At 55.1% G+C, this 14,715-nt stretch overlaps 1 protein-coding gene across 5 annotated transcripts in view; it reads left to right on the forward strand.

Annotated features, from left to right (window-relative positions):
- The first annotated feature begins 10,291 nt into the window (after positions 1-10,291).
- The window catches only part of vrk1 (VRK serine/threonine kinase 1), a 105,229-nt gene continuing 100,805 nt past the window's right edge, over positions 10,292-14,715 (forward strand). For 4 of the 5 annotated variants that reach the window (XR_011938503.1, XM_072492920.1, XM_072492930.1 and 1 more), the window contains exon 1: positions 10,292-10,406. The gene's annotated coding sequence lies outside the window, so the exon portion shown is untranslated. The remainder of the gene's footprint in view (positions 10,407-14,715) is intronic. The other variant, XM_072492905.1, reaches the window with a different exon arrangement.

Below are 14,715 nucleotides of genomic sequence, written 5' to 3' on the forward strand. Positions count from 1 at the left end.
GAGGAGAGCTCCGAGGATGTCACCATAATAGTCGTGGCACAGCTATCATTCCTTCCCTTCACCACCGCAGAGACACACACCTCGGTGGGCAAAGTAGTGACTGGCTTCTGGGGCACAATCTGGTGTTATGGGCCAGGGTTTAGAGAACCCCAAAGTGTATCATGGAGTCCACCTGACCTACAACTTTTAATAGATTGTGGTATGGGGAGCACACGGCCCACTCTACAGGAGTGGTACAGCAGAAATGGAAAAGTATTTTTTAAAGCAAAACAATGTTTATTCTATGAACTCAAGTTAACCTTTTTAAAACATACAGTGAACATCTTAGCAATCATTCAAATACAATCTCCAAAGACTACCTCACTATGTAATCCTTTAAGCTTTCCTTTTAATATCCATAAGACTTTTTAAAAAACCTTTAAACAGAAGCACATCAGGTTGAAGTCACTATTGTGAGCAGTTATTAGTTTTAAATCACCAAAGGATTGATTTACAGTCTTTAGATTACAGAGAGAGAGACTCATACACCTTCTGGCTGTGACTGCAGCTATCCAGCTCTGAAAACGAAACTAAAACACACCCTGCAGAAAACAGCCTAAAACAAAAGTAAAAAGCTGACAGACAGCCCAGCTCCACCCACATTCTGACATCACTGATAATCACCCATCACTTAAAGGTACATTTCTTAAACACTCATTTCTTAAAGGTACTCTCACATGACATGGTGAGCACCACACAGTTTCAAATGCACATCCGGTGGGGGCAGGAGCGCCCAGGCGTGACAGCAGTCAGAGATCTGCTGGATTCCAGGACCCAGCTGGGTCCCTGTCAGATGCTGAGTCTCTGGAACAACTTTACACGGAGCTGATGCAGACGATAGGATGCGGCCGTGACATTCAGAGGGGGATGTCACGATACTCCATCAGGTCCTTCGCCGATTCGAGGAGTCCCAGAGGCCACGGGTGCAGGAGGTAGTACCGGTGACTGCAGTGGAGAGCCTGCTGCATGACGTCTGTAGCATGAGTGGAGGTGTCCAAGGCATGCCTCAGTCATGACGGCCATGGCTGAGCACCTCGACAGCATGTCCCGCTAGCTGGGCGACGTCACCCAGTAGCAGATGGACCTTGATGATGTGCTGCGGAACATGTCCCAGCCACAGGTGGGCATCGCCGAGGTGCTGCACAATATGTCCCGGTCACTGGAGGACGTGTCCCAGTTGCAGGTGGGCATTACCAGAGCACTCCAGAGCATGACCCAGTCTCTAAGAGCATCGCCACCATGCTGCAGACATTGGTGAGCCTCCAGGGCTGGGAGAGCTAGATGAGGCAAAGGCAGCTGGGGCTCAATCCAGCTGCCCCTCCGTTCCGAAGTGAACCCCAAGGGCCTATAGGTGCAGACCGGGAGGAGGAGGCGCTGTGTGTCAACCAAGAGCCATCCTATGGAGTGGTGATGGCGGCCACCAGCACCCCCCAAGTTCCACTCCCCTGACAACAACTCTTCCCGCAGTCAGTGCCTGGAGTGACACGGTGCGGGTGTGCTGTTGGCAAGTGTTCCAGGGCCCTCCAGCCCCAGAGCCCCCAGAGGATGCCCGCCAGGGGCATCATAGGCCGTGGGACGTGGTAAGCAACAGGCTACTTCTATCTCTGATGTTTATCCAGGGGACACAGCTGGTGCCAGGTCCCTGAGGGAGACTGTGTCTTGGCGGCCACAGCTGCGGATTTGCATGGAGTAGCTGTACCCTCTCAACCAACGGGTCCGCCTTGTGGAGCCGCACGTGCTTGTGGAGGAGAACGGGTCCTGGAGCTGCCAGCCACGTTGGGAGCGAAACCCCGGAGGTGGACTTCCTGGGGAAGGCAAAGAGACGTTCATGGGGGGTTTCGTTAGTCGCCATGCACAGGAGTGACCGAATGGAGTGAAGTGCGTCGGGGAGGACCTCCTGCCAGCGGGAGGCCAGGAGATTTCTGGACCGTAGGGCCAGCTGGACGGCCTTCCAGACCGTCCCATTCTCCCACTCCACCTGCCCGTTTCCCCGGGGGTTGTAGCTGGTCGTCCTGCTCGAGGCAATGCCCCTGTTGAGCAGGTACTGCCGCAGCTCCTCGCTCATAAATGAGGATCCCCGGTCGCTGTGGACGTAGGCGGGGAAACCAAACAGAGCGAAGATGGTGTTGAGGGCTTTGATGACGGTGGCAGACGTCATATCGGGGAATGGGATGGCGAAGGGGAATCTGGAATATTCGTCGACCACATTGAGAAAATCCGTGTTGCGGTCGGTATAGGGGAGGGGCGGGAGGCCTTCACCAGGTGCGCGCGTTCTGGCTGGTAGAAGTGCGGTTTACATTCCGCCCAGACCTGGCAGTCTCTGGTGACAGCCCTGGCTTCCTCGATGGAGTAGGGCAGATTGCGGGCCTTAATGAAATGATAAAAGTGGGTGAGTCCTGGGTGACAGAGATCGTCGTGCAGGTCCAGAGTCGGTCCACTTGTGCGCTGGCACATGTACCTCGGGACAGGGCATCGGGGGACTCGTTGAGCTTACCGGGCGATACAAAATCTTGTAATTAAAGGTGGAGAACTGTGAGGAAAGTGAATCTCCTGCTGGCCAGGTAATGCCTCCAGTGCCGCACAGCTTCAACGATAGCTTGGGCCTCCTTTTCGACGGAGGAGTGCCGAATTTTGGAGGCATGGAGGGTGCAGGAAAAAAATGCTACGAGCCTGCCTGCCTGGTTGAGGGTGGCGGCCAGAGCGACGTCTGATGCATCGCTCTCGACTTGGAAGGTGAGAGTCTCATCGACGGCGTGCATCGCGGCCTTGGTGATGTCGGCCTTGATACGTTTGAAGGCCTGGTGAGCCTCGGCCGTCAGTGGGAAACTGGTGGAGTGGATAAGTGGGTGGGCCTTGTCCGCATAGTTAGGGACCCACTGGACGTAGTATGAAAAAAAAGCCCAGGCATCGTTTGAGGGCCTTGGGGCAGTGGGGAAGGGGGAGATCCATGAGGGGGCGCATACGGTCCTGGTTGAGCCCTAGAACTCCGTTCTGAACCACATAGCCGAGGATGGCTAATCGGTTCGTGCTGAACACACACTTCTCCTTGTTGTAGGTTAGGTTGAGGAGTTTGGCGGTGTGGAGGAATTTGGAAAGGTTAGCGTCGTGGTCCTGCTGGTCGTGGCCGCAGATGGTGACGTTATCCAGGTACGGGAAAGTGGCCCGCAGTCCGTACCGGTCAACCATTCGGTCCATCTCCCGTTGGAAGACCGAGACCCCGTTAGTGACGCCGAAGGGAACCCTAACGAAATGGTAAAGGCGGCCGTCCGCTTCAAACGCGGTGTACGGGCGGTCAGCCTTGCGAATGAGGCAGATTTCAGGTCCACTGTCGAGAAGACCCGGTACTGTGCAATCTGATTGACCATATCAGATATGCGTGGAAGGGGGTACGCGTCGAGCTGCGTGTACCGATTGATGGTCTGACTGGAGTCCAACGACCATCCTGTTTTTCTCCCCTGTTTTCACCACTACCACTTGGGCTCTCCAGGGCCTGTTGCTGGCCTCTATGATACCTTCCCGCAGCAGCCGCTGGACCTCAGCCCTGATGAAGGTCCTGTCCTGGGCGCTGTACCGTCTGCTCCTGGTGGCGGCTGGTTTGCAATCCGGGGTGAGGTTTGCAAACAGAGAAGGCGGGTCGACCTTAAGGGTCGTGTGGCCGCAGACAATAAGGGGTGGTAGGGGCCCGCCGAATTTGAGAGTTAGGCTCTGGAGGTTGCACTGGAATTCCAGGCCAAGTAGCAAGGCAGCGCAGAGGTTGGGGATGTCGTAGAGCCGGAAGCCGCTGAACTCTACGCCCTGGATGATGAGGGTGGCGATGCAGTTCCCCCGGATCGCACGGAGTGGGATCCGGAGGCCAGGGAGATTCAATGGTTAATGGGGTGTACCGCGAGGAAGCAGCACCTTACCGTATCGGGGTGGATGAAGCTCTCAGTGCTACCGGAGTCCAGAAGGCAGGATATCTCATGCCCGTCAACCTTCACCTTTGTCGACACGGTCGCGAGGTTGTGCGGTCGGGACTGGTCGATCGTGACGGAGGCGAGATGCGGCTGGTCATCGGCGGTTGCAGGCGATGAGCGGCCCGATGAGGTGCCCGACGGGCAGGGTTCCTGAGGCAGGGAAGATGGCGACGCCCACGGGCCGCACGTGTCCTGAGGCAGGCAAGATGGCGGCGCCCTCGGGCCGCACGTGTCCTGGGGTTGGCAAGATTGCTCCGCCCATTGGTTGTGAGGCAAGCAAGATGGCGGTGCCCACAGGCCGCACGTGTTGTGAGGGGAGCAAGATAGCGGCGCCCATGGGCCACACGTGGTCTGAGGCGAGGAAGATGGCTGCGCCTACTGGCCGCACGCGGGGGGGGGGTGCAGGGACAATAGTGGCGATTGAGCGGGCCTGGCACACTGCAGCGAATTGTCCTTTCTTGCCGCAGGCCCTGCAGAGCGCGCTCCACGCCGGGCAGCGCTGCCGGGGGTGTTTTGGCTGTTTGCAGAAGTAGCACTTGGGTCCCCCGGGGTTGGTTGGCTGCCGCTTGGCACAGGCGTGGGGTTGGCTGGGGGCGGTCGCTGATGGGGTCCACGATGAGGTGGCCGTTGGCAGCATCCACGATGCCCAGGAGGAGTGGGCAGTTCGGTCGGGGGCATACGCCTGTACGTTGCGTGAGACGACTGTGAGTGAGAGCTCTAGTTTCTTGGTTGCCGCGAGGTCAAGCGTAGCCCCTTCTAAGAGGCGCTGGCGGAAGTAGGCCGTCCCTATGCCTGTATTGAACGCGTCTCTCATTAGCAGGTTAGAATGTTCAGCGGCCGAAACGGTCTGGCAATCACAGTATCTCACCAGGGCGAGCAGGGCACGCCAGAAATCTTCCACAGACTCACCGGGAAGTCGGTGCAGCGTGGACAGGAGGTGCCTGGTGTAGATCTTGTTGGTCTGCTGAGCGTAATTCTCCTTCAGTAGCGCCATGGCCTCTGCGTAGGTATGCGCGTCCTGGATGAGGGGAAAGACATCGGAGCTCAGCTGCGTGTACAGAATCTGGAGCTTCTGTGCTTCTGGGATTGGGTCTGTTGCAGATCCGATGTATGCTTCAAAGCAAGCTAGCCAATGTGCAAAGTCCTTTTTGGCGTTGTCTGCTTGAGGATGCAGCTGCAGGCGATCTGGCTTGATGCGGAGATCCATCTTTGTAAAATCTCTGTGTAATAAATTGATGCACTATCAATTACGATGAGACGAGAGTAGAGAGTAATCGAGGCTTTATTACACAGAGATGTGTTGCCTCCTACAGCTGCTACCGAAATGGCTGCAGTTCAGAGAGCACACACATTTATACTCCGCCTACTGGGCGGAGCCAGCAGGCAGGGATCTACCCCCGCACCTGTAGTACAGGGGCTTTACCGTAATACCCTCGTATGCAGTGCAGTATATACAATATAATACAACAGTGGTGACTACCACACCCCCCCTCGCCCCAGCCCCCCCCCTTCCCCCCCACCCCGCCCGGCACACCACATGCAGGCCCGGCACACCACATGCAAGCGATGAGTGTGAGCGAGCACTCAGCAGACAGGCAGGGGTCAGACTATGGCATTGAATGAGGAGCTCAGCTCTCTAAGGGGTATCATCACCCCCCTGTCCTCGACCGTAACCCGCTGACAGTCCCGACACAGTCCCATCACCCTGGAGTGATGTTATACAGACCCTGGGAGCATGGGAACTGAGTGGGAGGAGGGGGGCGGGAATGAATGGTGAAGGGGGGAAGAAAAAGGCAGAGGTATGGGGGGCGGGGGGGCGGGAAGGGGTTTGGGGAGACAGGGAATGACGGACGAGGACATGTCCTATGTGAAGCAGGGGATGAGGGCGTCCCTCACCCTCCAGGTTTGCTGGACCCTTGCCACTGCCACCTGTCCTCCATCCTCCAGCTGCTTCTGTGGGTCCTACCCAGCTTCGTCCTGCAGCCCCTCTTCATCTGGTGCCTCCTCGGCCTCCTCCTTGTAAATGGCCACATGTTCCTCTACCTCCAGAACATCGGCCCACTGCTGTGCCAGGTTGTGGAGGACACAGCAGACCACCACAACTGGGTGACCTTCTTGGGGGAGGGGGGGAGGGTGCAGGGCATGACCAGAGCAGTCGAAGCATCGGAAACGCATTTTGAGGAGTCCAATGCACTACTCGATGGCAACTCGGTTGGTAGTGGCCTCGTTGCATCGGGTCTGCACATCGGTCACTGGCCTCCATACTGGCATCATTATCCAGGTCCTCAGTGGGTACCCCTTATCCCCCATCCTGGGGTGGTCCTCGGAGAGGCGGGGAATGTCCACCTTGCCCAGGATGTAAACGTTGTGCACACTCCCTGGGAAGCGTGCACACATGTGCATGATCGTCATGTGGTGGTCGCACATGAGCTGGAGGTTCAGGAAGTAGAAGCCCTTCCTGTTGATATATGGCACCCAGATGATCATAAGGCGACATGAGTGCCATCTATTAACCCCTGGATCTTGGGCATTCCACCGATGGCGGAGAATCCTGCTGCCCGGACATCTTGTCAGGCCTGGTCTATGTCAAAGTTAAGATAGATTAATGCCCGGGCAAACAGGGCATCCTTGACTTCATGGATGCACTTGTGGGCTGCAGCTTATGAGATGCCACACATGTCCCCGCTCAAGCTCTGGAATGATCCTGATGCGTAAAAGTTCAGGGCTGAGGTGACCTTGATGGCTATTGGGAGCGGGTATCCTCCTCCTCCACACGGTGCCAAGAGCACAAGGACATGGCATAGCCCCTTGTTGAGGTGGTGCCTCCTGCGGCAAACGCTGTCCGTCTTCTATTCAGATGATCAGTGACACCTGTACACCTTGAGACATCGCAGGCCTCCCTCTCTGGGTCCCTCCCTGGCCTGATGGGTGGCTGGGTTCTCAGGGTATGTGGCAGGACCCTACACATGGGCTGCTGCCACATGCCTCTATCGATGCTGCTGCTGCCGCCTTCTCCGCTGTCTGCCCGCTTGGCCTGCCAGCAGCACCATTCGGACAAGTTCTGCGAGGTCCAAGATTTTGTCCATTCCGTGCAATATCTGTAAGGAATTGGTGATTATTCTATCAAATATGAATAAATAGTGCAAATTAAACCAAGTTAACTTCAAAGGTCAAAATGCCAGGACAACTTGGAGCACTTATCATTGAGATATAAAGGAGCGAAATGCCTTAAACAGAATAAGAGAACATGGGTCTTAGAAAACATAAGAATTTCAGAGACAAGTCTGATTGCTGGAACGGGAAGATCATTGCAAGGATCTTCTTCAATTGCCTCCTTCACAGAGGCTGAAGAACTTCTTCCAGAGCTGCACTGTGTTCTTTGCCCATCAAGACGCAGCAGACACTGCATGACAAAACCAAAAAAAATGGAAAGGACAGCACCAACCATGGTGCATTGCCATTTTCAACTTCATGAAAGCCTTTGATTCTGTCAACGTATGGAATATCCTCTTTAAATCTGGCTGGCTGCAGTTGGAAATTTTTGCTGTCTTGCTGTGCAGTGTAAACTGTGATTCTCAGCATTGGAACCACCACAGATCCTATCTCAGCAGGACTGGGGCCAAATAAGGCTGTGGCATTGCACCGACCCTTTTACCATCTTCGTTGCTGCAATTTTGCACCTTACCACCATCAAGTTACCCACAAGCAGGGAGGTAACCTAAGTCACCTTCAATCCAAAAACCAAAATGGCACTAGCTTTGGTCATTGTGCTCCAGTACAGAGGGTGCTTGTGCGTGAGTCCCTCACTCAGAAACTGAGCTCCATCCAGGCCATTGTTAATTCCTTGTCTGAAGCATATGAGGAAATGGGCCATTCACTAAACATCTGCAAAATTAAGGTGCCTTTCCAATCAGCTTCCACATTACACCTCTCCACATCGAGTGGGAGAATGGTGCAAAACTGAGTACCCAGCGGAGAGAAGAGACAGCTGAAAATGCAGGGGGCCAGAAAGGATAATGCTGCAAAGAAACGTGAGGGCAGATTTTAACTGCCCACTGGCAAGGCACCTCCGTCCTGACTGTTGGAGGTTATGGGAAAAAACCTGAGGGATACGGCACAAGGTAGTGCTGAGGGTTTTGGCCAAGGTTGGTATCATGAACGGCACAGGCTTGGAGGGTCGAAGGGCCTGTTCCTGTGCTGTATTGTTCTTTGATCTATGTTCTTTGTATTACGGCATATAAACCCCACGCAGAGAATGAGTCAATCAGAGAGCAGGGCACCAGTCTATGGCTCTGACTGCAGCAGCAAATCCTCGTAGACACACTACTGAGAGTATGGCTGAGTTTGAACAAATCTCGAGAGATTCCGTACGAAGAGTGGCCAAATTTCCCCAGAGTGAGGCAATTAAGCCTACGGTGATAATGAAAGATATGGGGGGAGCGAAAGCCTACTGCTGGGAAAAGGCATGACCATTCCACCAGAGAGTGCAGAAAGTGCCAATGTGTTGGTTAAAGTTATCAAAGGATAACTTTTATATTCCCATCTTCTTATGCTGGGTGTGTCTGGAGTGCACCCTTGTTTCAGGCCCGATGACTGTGGGAGTCGTCCTGCTATTCGGCAATGGCCTGTCGGGATAAAATGTGATAGCATCTCCAGTGATCTCAAAGAAACTGAGGGAGACAGAGCACATGCAGGAGAATGTTCCTGCCATTTTTCCTGACTGTGTGGCAACCTGGTCTATGCCCAGAGAAGCTCCGTCAGTGGAGGCTGAAGTGGAACTGCAGACAGACGACTTCATTATCTGGTTATATGAAACCTTTTTTGGGAATCTTGAACACCCTAACTAGGTAATAAATACATTTTCCTTCGTTAGGGTAAGCTGACCTGCTGTTAAAAAAGTTAGCCCCGACTGCCCAAACTGAAGCTGAGGCAAAGGCAGCCCCTGAATGTTCCAACATTAAAAAGGAGATGCTGATGAGGAAATGGAGAGCCCCTTCACAGACCTGGGCAAATGTGGAGTGATCCACCAATAGTGGTGCTGTCGACGGGAAATATTACGGCGAGTACACAACATTCCAATGGCTGGGCATGCAGATATATGAAAAACCCAAGGCTGTACGAGCCAAAGGTTCTATTGGCCACTCCTCCACAAAGTTGTCGCAAGGTGTTTGCAGAACCTGCCACACCTGCCAGGTTGCGGGAAAACCTCAACCCGCGATAAAAGCTGGACCTATGATTTCTGTGTCGGCTTTTGGGGAAGATCCTCCAAACCCAGGAGCAAGAAAGGCAGTCTGTTCTAGTCCAAGTGCGGCGTCCTCTCCCAAGCCAACCTGCCCAGCATCGAGGTGCTAACCACTCAAAATGTGCTCCACGGGGCATTAGTACGTCTGCCGCCAGACTCTCAAAGCAACTTTTCCCCTCTCAGAACCTGGCCATGGCAGGAGATACACAGGAGGGCGGCGGAAATGCTTTAGGGGGTGCCCATAAGGCATCTCTGAGTCAAATATTCCCGCAGATGCCAATGGACTCCCTGTCCTGGGACTGACCAAAGTGGAGAACTTTCATTTGGAAAGGCAGCGAACACATCGGGTTTGTCAGGGTACGTGCAGAGCCAAAGTTGAGGCGTGGGAGACAGTGTGCAACGACTCATTGACCCCACCCTTCAAACACCACCTGCCCGCAAAAGATGTGCTTGTTAGGTGAATTGAACATTCTGAATTCGCTCTCAGTGTACCCGAACAGGCGCCGGAATGTGGCGACTATGGGATTTTCACAAGTAGGCTTATATTAACACTGCAAAGGAGCACGGTGGCGCAGTGGTTAGCATTGCTGCCTCACTGCGCCGTGGTCCCAGGTTCGATCCCGGTTCTGGGTCACTGTCCGCGTGGAGTTTGCAAATTCTCTCTGTGTTTGCGTGAGTTTCGCCCCCACAACCCAAAGATGTGCAGGGTAGGTGGATTGACCACACTAAATTGCCCCTGAATTGGAAAAAAACGAATTGGGTACTCAAAATTTATATCCGAAAATAAATATTCACACTGCAATGAAGTTACTAATAAAGATTATTATTATTACGTGTGGCAAAATCTGCCGATCACATGTTGTACTCAGCAGCCAGGTCAGAACCCATGGAACCTGCAGTGGGGGTAAGTTCTCCTGTCACCCCCAGGATTTGCCTGAGACACCAGAGGAGCTGCTGCTGCATTTGAATGACAGGCGGAGGCCCCGCCCCTGGCTGCCGATTGGCCGGAGGGTGACGGGGCGGGCGGGGTTACGTCCGGCCAATGGACATGGCCTTTACTAACAGCGGCAGCGGCCAATGAAAGGGGCTGTTGTTGGGGGCTGGCGCTGACAGTTTGTGCGCCAATTTCAGAGACAGGAGAGTGGGAATCACCAGCAGGAACCGCCAGGGTGAGTGTTTACCCGGGAGACGAGCAAGGTCCGGGCAAGAGGGAGGCCGTGCAGCTCCCAAAACCCTCCCGCCAAACCTACAATACCAACCCACCGACCCAACACGGCTCCCGTTCACACCCTGGTTCCCGTTTAACTGGGTCCCGGCGAAGTGAGCTGATCGGCCGGGGAAGCGGAAGTTGCTCCCGGGAGCCGGCCGCTCCCTGTCCCCGGGGGAGGGCGCGCGCGCCGGGGGTATGGGTAGATGGTGTGTGGGGGGGGGATGTCCATATGCTGGGGGGGTGGAGAGGTATGTCCATATGCTGGGGGGGGGGGGGGGGGGGTGGAGAGGTATGTCCATATGCTGGGGGGTGGAGATGGGACACCCCCTCCAGCATAGGGACATCCTATGGGAATTTCTCTATGCTGGGGGGTAAGGAGGGAGTTGTCCCTATCCACAATGCTACCGTGCTGCCCGTAAAATTTAGTGTACCAAATTCAGTTTTTCCAATTAAGGGGCAATTTAGCGTGGCCAATCCACCGACCCTGCACATCTTTGGGTTGTGGGGGCGAATCCCACGCAAACACGGGGAGAATGTGCGAACTCCACACAGACCGTGACCCAGATCCAGAATCGAACCTGGGACCCAGGCATCGTGAGGCAGCAATGCTGACCACTGCTGCCCCCGAATGAAAGTTCCCTATGCTTGGGGGAGGATGAGGATTCCCTATGCTTCGGGGAGGATAAGGATGTCCCTGTGTAGGGGTTGCAGAGAAGGATGGGGATATCCCTCTGCTGGGGGGAGAGTGGGGGTAGAGAAGGATGTCGATGTCCCTATGTGGGGGGAGGGGGGGGGAAATTCCCTGTGTGCTTGGGGGTTCATAGATAGAATTTACAGTGCAGAAGGAGGCCATTCGGCCCATCGAGTCTGCACTGGCTCTTTGAAAGAGCACCCTACCCAAGCCCACACCTCCACCCTATCCCCATAACCTCGTAACCCCATCCAACACTAAGGGCAATTTTGGACACTAAGGGCAATTTATCATGGCCAATCAACCTAACCTGCACATATTTGGATTGTGGGAGGAAACTGGAGCACCCGGAGGAAACCCACGCACACATGAGGAGAACGTGCAGACTCCGCACAGACAGTAGCCCAAGTCGGGAATCGAACCTGGGACCCTGGAGCTGTGAAGGAATTGTGCTAGCTACCGTGCTGCCCTGGTGGAGGAGGGGGGGTGTCCCTATGCTGGGGGGGATGGAGGAGAAGGTTGGGGATTTCCCTATGCTGGGGGGGTGAGCGAAGGAGGGGAATGTCCCTATGCTGGGGTGGGGAGGAGAAGGGGTGCATGTCCCTCTGCTGCCGGGGGGAGGAGGGGTATGTCCATATGCTGGGGGGTGGAGACGGCAAATGCCCCCCTCCTCTCTTCCCCATCTCTTTCCCCCCCCCCACGCCCTCTTTCCTCCCCGCCCCCCCTCCTATGGGGATGTCCCTATGCTGTGGGCTGGGGAGAGTGAAGGAGGGACATGTCCCGATGCTGGGGGAGGAGGGGGTTGTCCCTGGGGTGGGGGAGTGAAGGAGGGGCATGTCCCTATGCTGGGGTGGGGGGAGAGAAGGAGGGGGTTGTCCCTTTGCTTGGAAGGGGGGGGGCGGCAGCGGAGGGGAATGTCCCTATGCTGGGGGGGGGGGGTGCGGGGAAGAGAGAGAGAAGGAGGGGGGGATGTGAAAAATTAAATGAAAATCGCTTATTGTCACAAGTAGACTTCAAATGAAGTTACTGTGAAAAGCCCCTAGTCTCTACATTCCTGCACCTGTTCAGGGGAAGGGATGTCCCCTGTGCTTGGGGGGGGGGGGGGGGGAAGAGAGGAGGAGTTGGGGGGGGGGGAAGAGAGGAGGAGTTGGGGGGGGGGGAAGAGAGGAGGAGTTGGGGGGGGGGAAGAGAGGAGGAGTTGGGGGGGGGGAAGAGAGGAGGAGTTGGGGGGGGGGAAGAGAGGAGGAGTTGGGGGGGGGAAGAGAGGAGGAGTTGGGGGGGGGGGGAAGAGAGGAGGAGTTGGGGGGGGGAAGAGAGGAGGAGTTGGGGGGGGGGAAGAGAGGAGGAGTTGGGGGGGGGGGGAGAGAGGAGGAGTTGGGGGGGGTAGAGAGGAGTTGGGGTGGGGGGGGGAAGAGAGGAGTTGGGGGGGGGGGGTGTCCCTATGCTGGGGTTGGTGGAAGAGAAGGAGGGGGGTGGCCCTATGCTTGGCAGGAGGAGGTGGTTGAGGGCAGTAGAGGGGGATGTCACTTGTGCTTTGGAGGGGGGTTCCCTTTGCTTGGGGGGAGGGGGGGGGTGTCGGAGGGAGATGTCCCATTGCTTGAGGAGGGTGATATTCCCATGCTGGGGAGGGGGGGGGAAGAAAATGGTGTTTGTCCCCATGCTGTGGGGGTGGGGGAATGTCCCCATTCTGCAGAAGAGCCAGGATGTCCCCATGCTGGAGGCGAGGAGGATGGCCAAGGTGCCCCCCGCACTAGGGGTGGTGATGGGGGCATCAGTGCCCCTCGTTGGGGTGTGGGGAGGGGGGTGGCGATGCACCCTGGGTGGGTGGGGGGGTTTGCATTGTTTTTAAAAATTCATTCTAACGGGGTGAGTGCCACTGGCGAGGCCAACACTTTACTTCCCACCCCTAATTGTCGCTGAGAAGATGGTGGTGAGCTGGCTTCTTGAACTGCTGCAGTCCATGTTTTGTAGTACACCCACTGTGCTGTTAGGGATGGAATTCCACGATTTTGACCCTGCGACAGTAGAGGAACAGCAATATATTTTCAAGTTAAGGTGGTGATGACTTGGAAGGGATCTTCCAGATGGTGGTGTTTCCATACATTTGCTGCATTTGTCATTCTAGATGGTAGTGGTCTTGGGTTTGCAAGGAGACTTGGTGAGTCCCTGCAATGCATCTTGAAAATAGTACACATGGCACCTACTGTGCGCTAGTGGTGGAGGGTTTGAATGTTTGTTGAAGCGGTGCCAATCAAGCATGCTGCTTTGTCCTGGATGGTTTGCAGCTACTTTCATCCAGGCAAGTGGGGAGATGTCCATCACATTCCTTTTTTTTTAATCAACATTTTATTGAGGTTTTTTGGTATTGAAACAACAACCAAGTAGACCAGATACATGAAACCATAAACATAGTGCAAAAACGGTTTACCTTTCGTACAGGTCCCACCCTTATTACCCCCCTACTCTAACCTAAACTACTCTTTCCCCACCATCTGCTGATGATTAATTTTCCGCAAGGAAGTCTATGAACGGTTGCCACCTCCGGGTGAACCCTAACAGTAAACCTCTCAAGGTGAACTGAATTTTCTCCATACAGAGAAAGCTAGCCAGGTCTCTGGCTTTGGGTCCCTCCATGCCAATAGTATCCGTCTCTGGATACCAGGGAAGCCAAGGCCCGAACATCTGCCTCTTTTTCCTCCTGGATTCCCGATCTTCCGACACCCTGAAAATCGCCACCTCTGGACCCAGCGCTACTCTTGTTTTTACAGCCTTGGACATGACTTCCGCAAACCCCTGCCAAAATCCCTGAAGCTTTGGACATGTCCAAAACATATGGACAAGGTTCACTGGTCCTCCCGCGCATTTTGTGCACGTGTCCTCCACCCCAAAGAATCTGCTCATCCGGGCCACTGTCATGTGAGCCCGGTGCACAACCTTAAATTGTATCAGGCTGAGCCTGGCACATGTTGCAGACGTGTTGACTCTACTCAACGCGTCTGCCCATAAACCATCCTCTATCTCACCTCCCAGCACCTCCTCCCACTTACGCTTCAGCTCCTCGGTCTGCGTCTCCTCCGACCCCATAAGCTCCTGATAGATGTCCGAAACGCTCCTCTCCCCTAACCACCCTCTGGAAATTACCCTGTCCTGAATCCCCCTCAGCGGGAAGGTTGCCACCTGTTTACGAAGGAAGTCCCGCATCTGCAAGTATCTGAATTTGTTTCCCCTCGACAGCCCAAAATTTTCCCCCAGCACCCTCATACTCGGAAAGCTCCTCTCTATGAACACTCACTCTCTGCCATACCCGGAAGGAACCCCCCCATCCATGCTCCCCAGGGCAAACCGGTGGTTATCACAAATTGGGGCCCAGACCGATGCTCCCACATGCCGCCTCCACTGGCCTCAAACTCTCAGGGCCGCCACCACCACGGGGCTGGTGGAGTACTGCGCCGGTTGGAGCGGCAGAGACGCAGTTACCAACGCCCCCAGACTGGTGCCCTTGCAAGAAGCAGCCTCCATATGCACTCACGCTGACCCCTCTCCAACCACCCATTTCCTGATCATGGCTATGTTCGCC

This window comes from Scyliorhinus torazame, chromosome 2 (genome assembly GCF_047496885.1).
Source record: "Scyliorhinus torazame isolate Kashiwa2021f chromosome 2, sScyTor2.1, whole genome shotgun sequence".
Taxonomy (NCBI): Eukaryota; Metazoa; Chordata; class Chondrichthyes; order Carcharhiniformes; family Scyliorhinidae; genus Scyliorhinus; species Scyliorhinus torazame.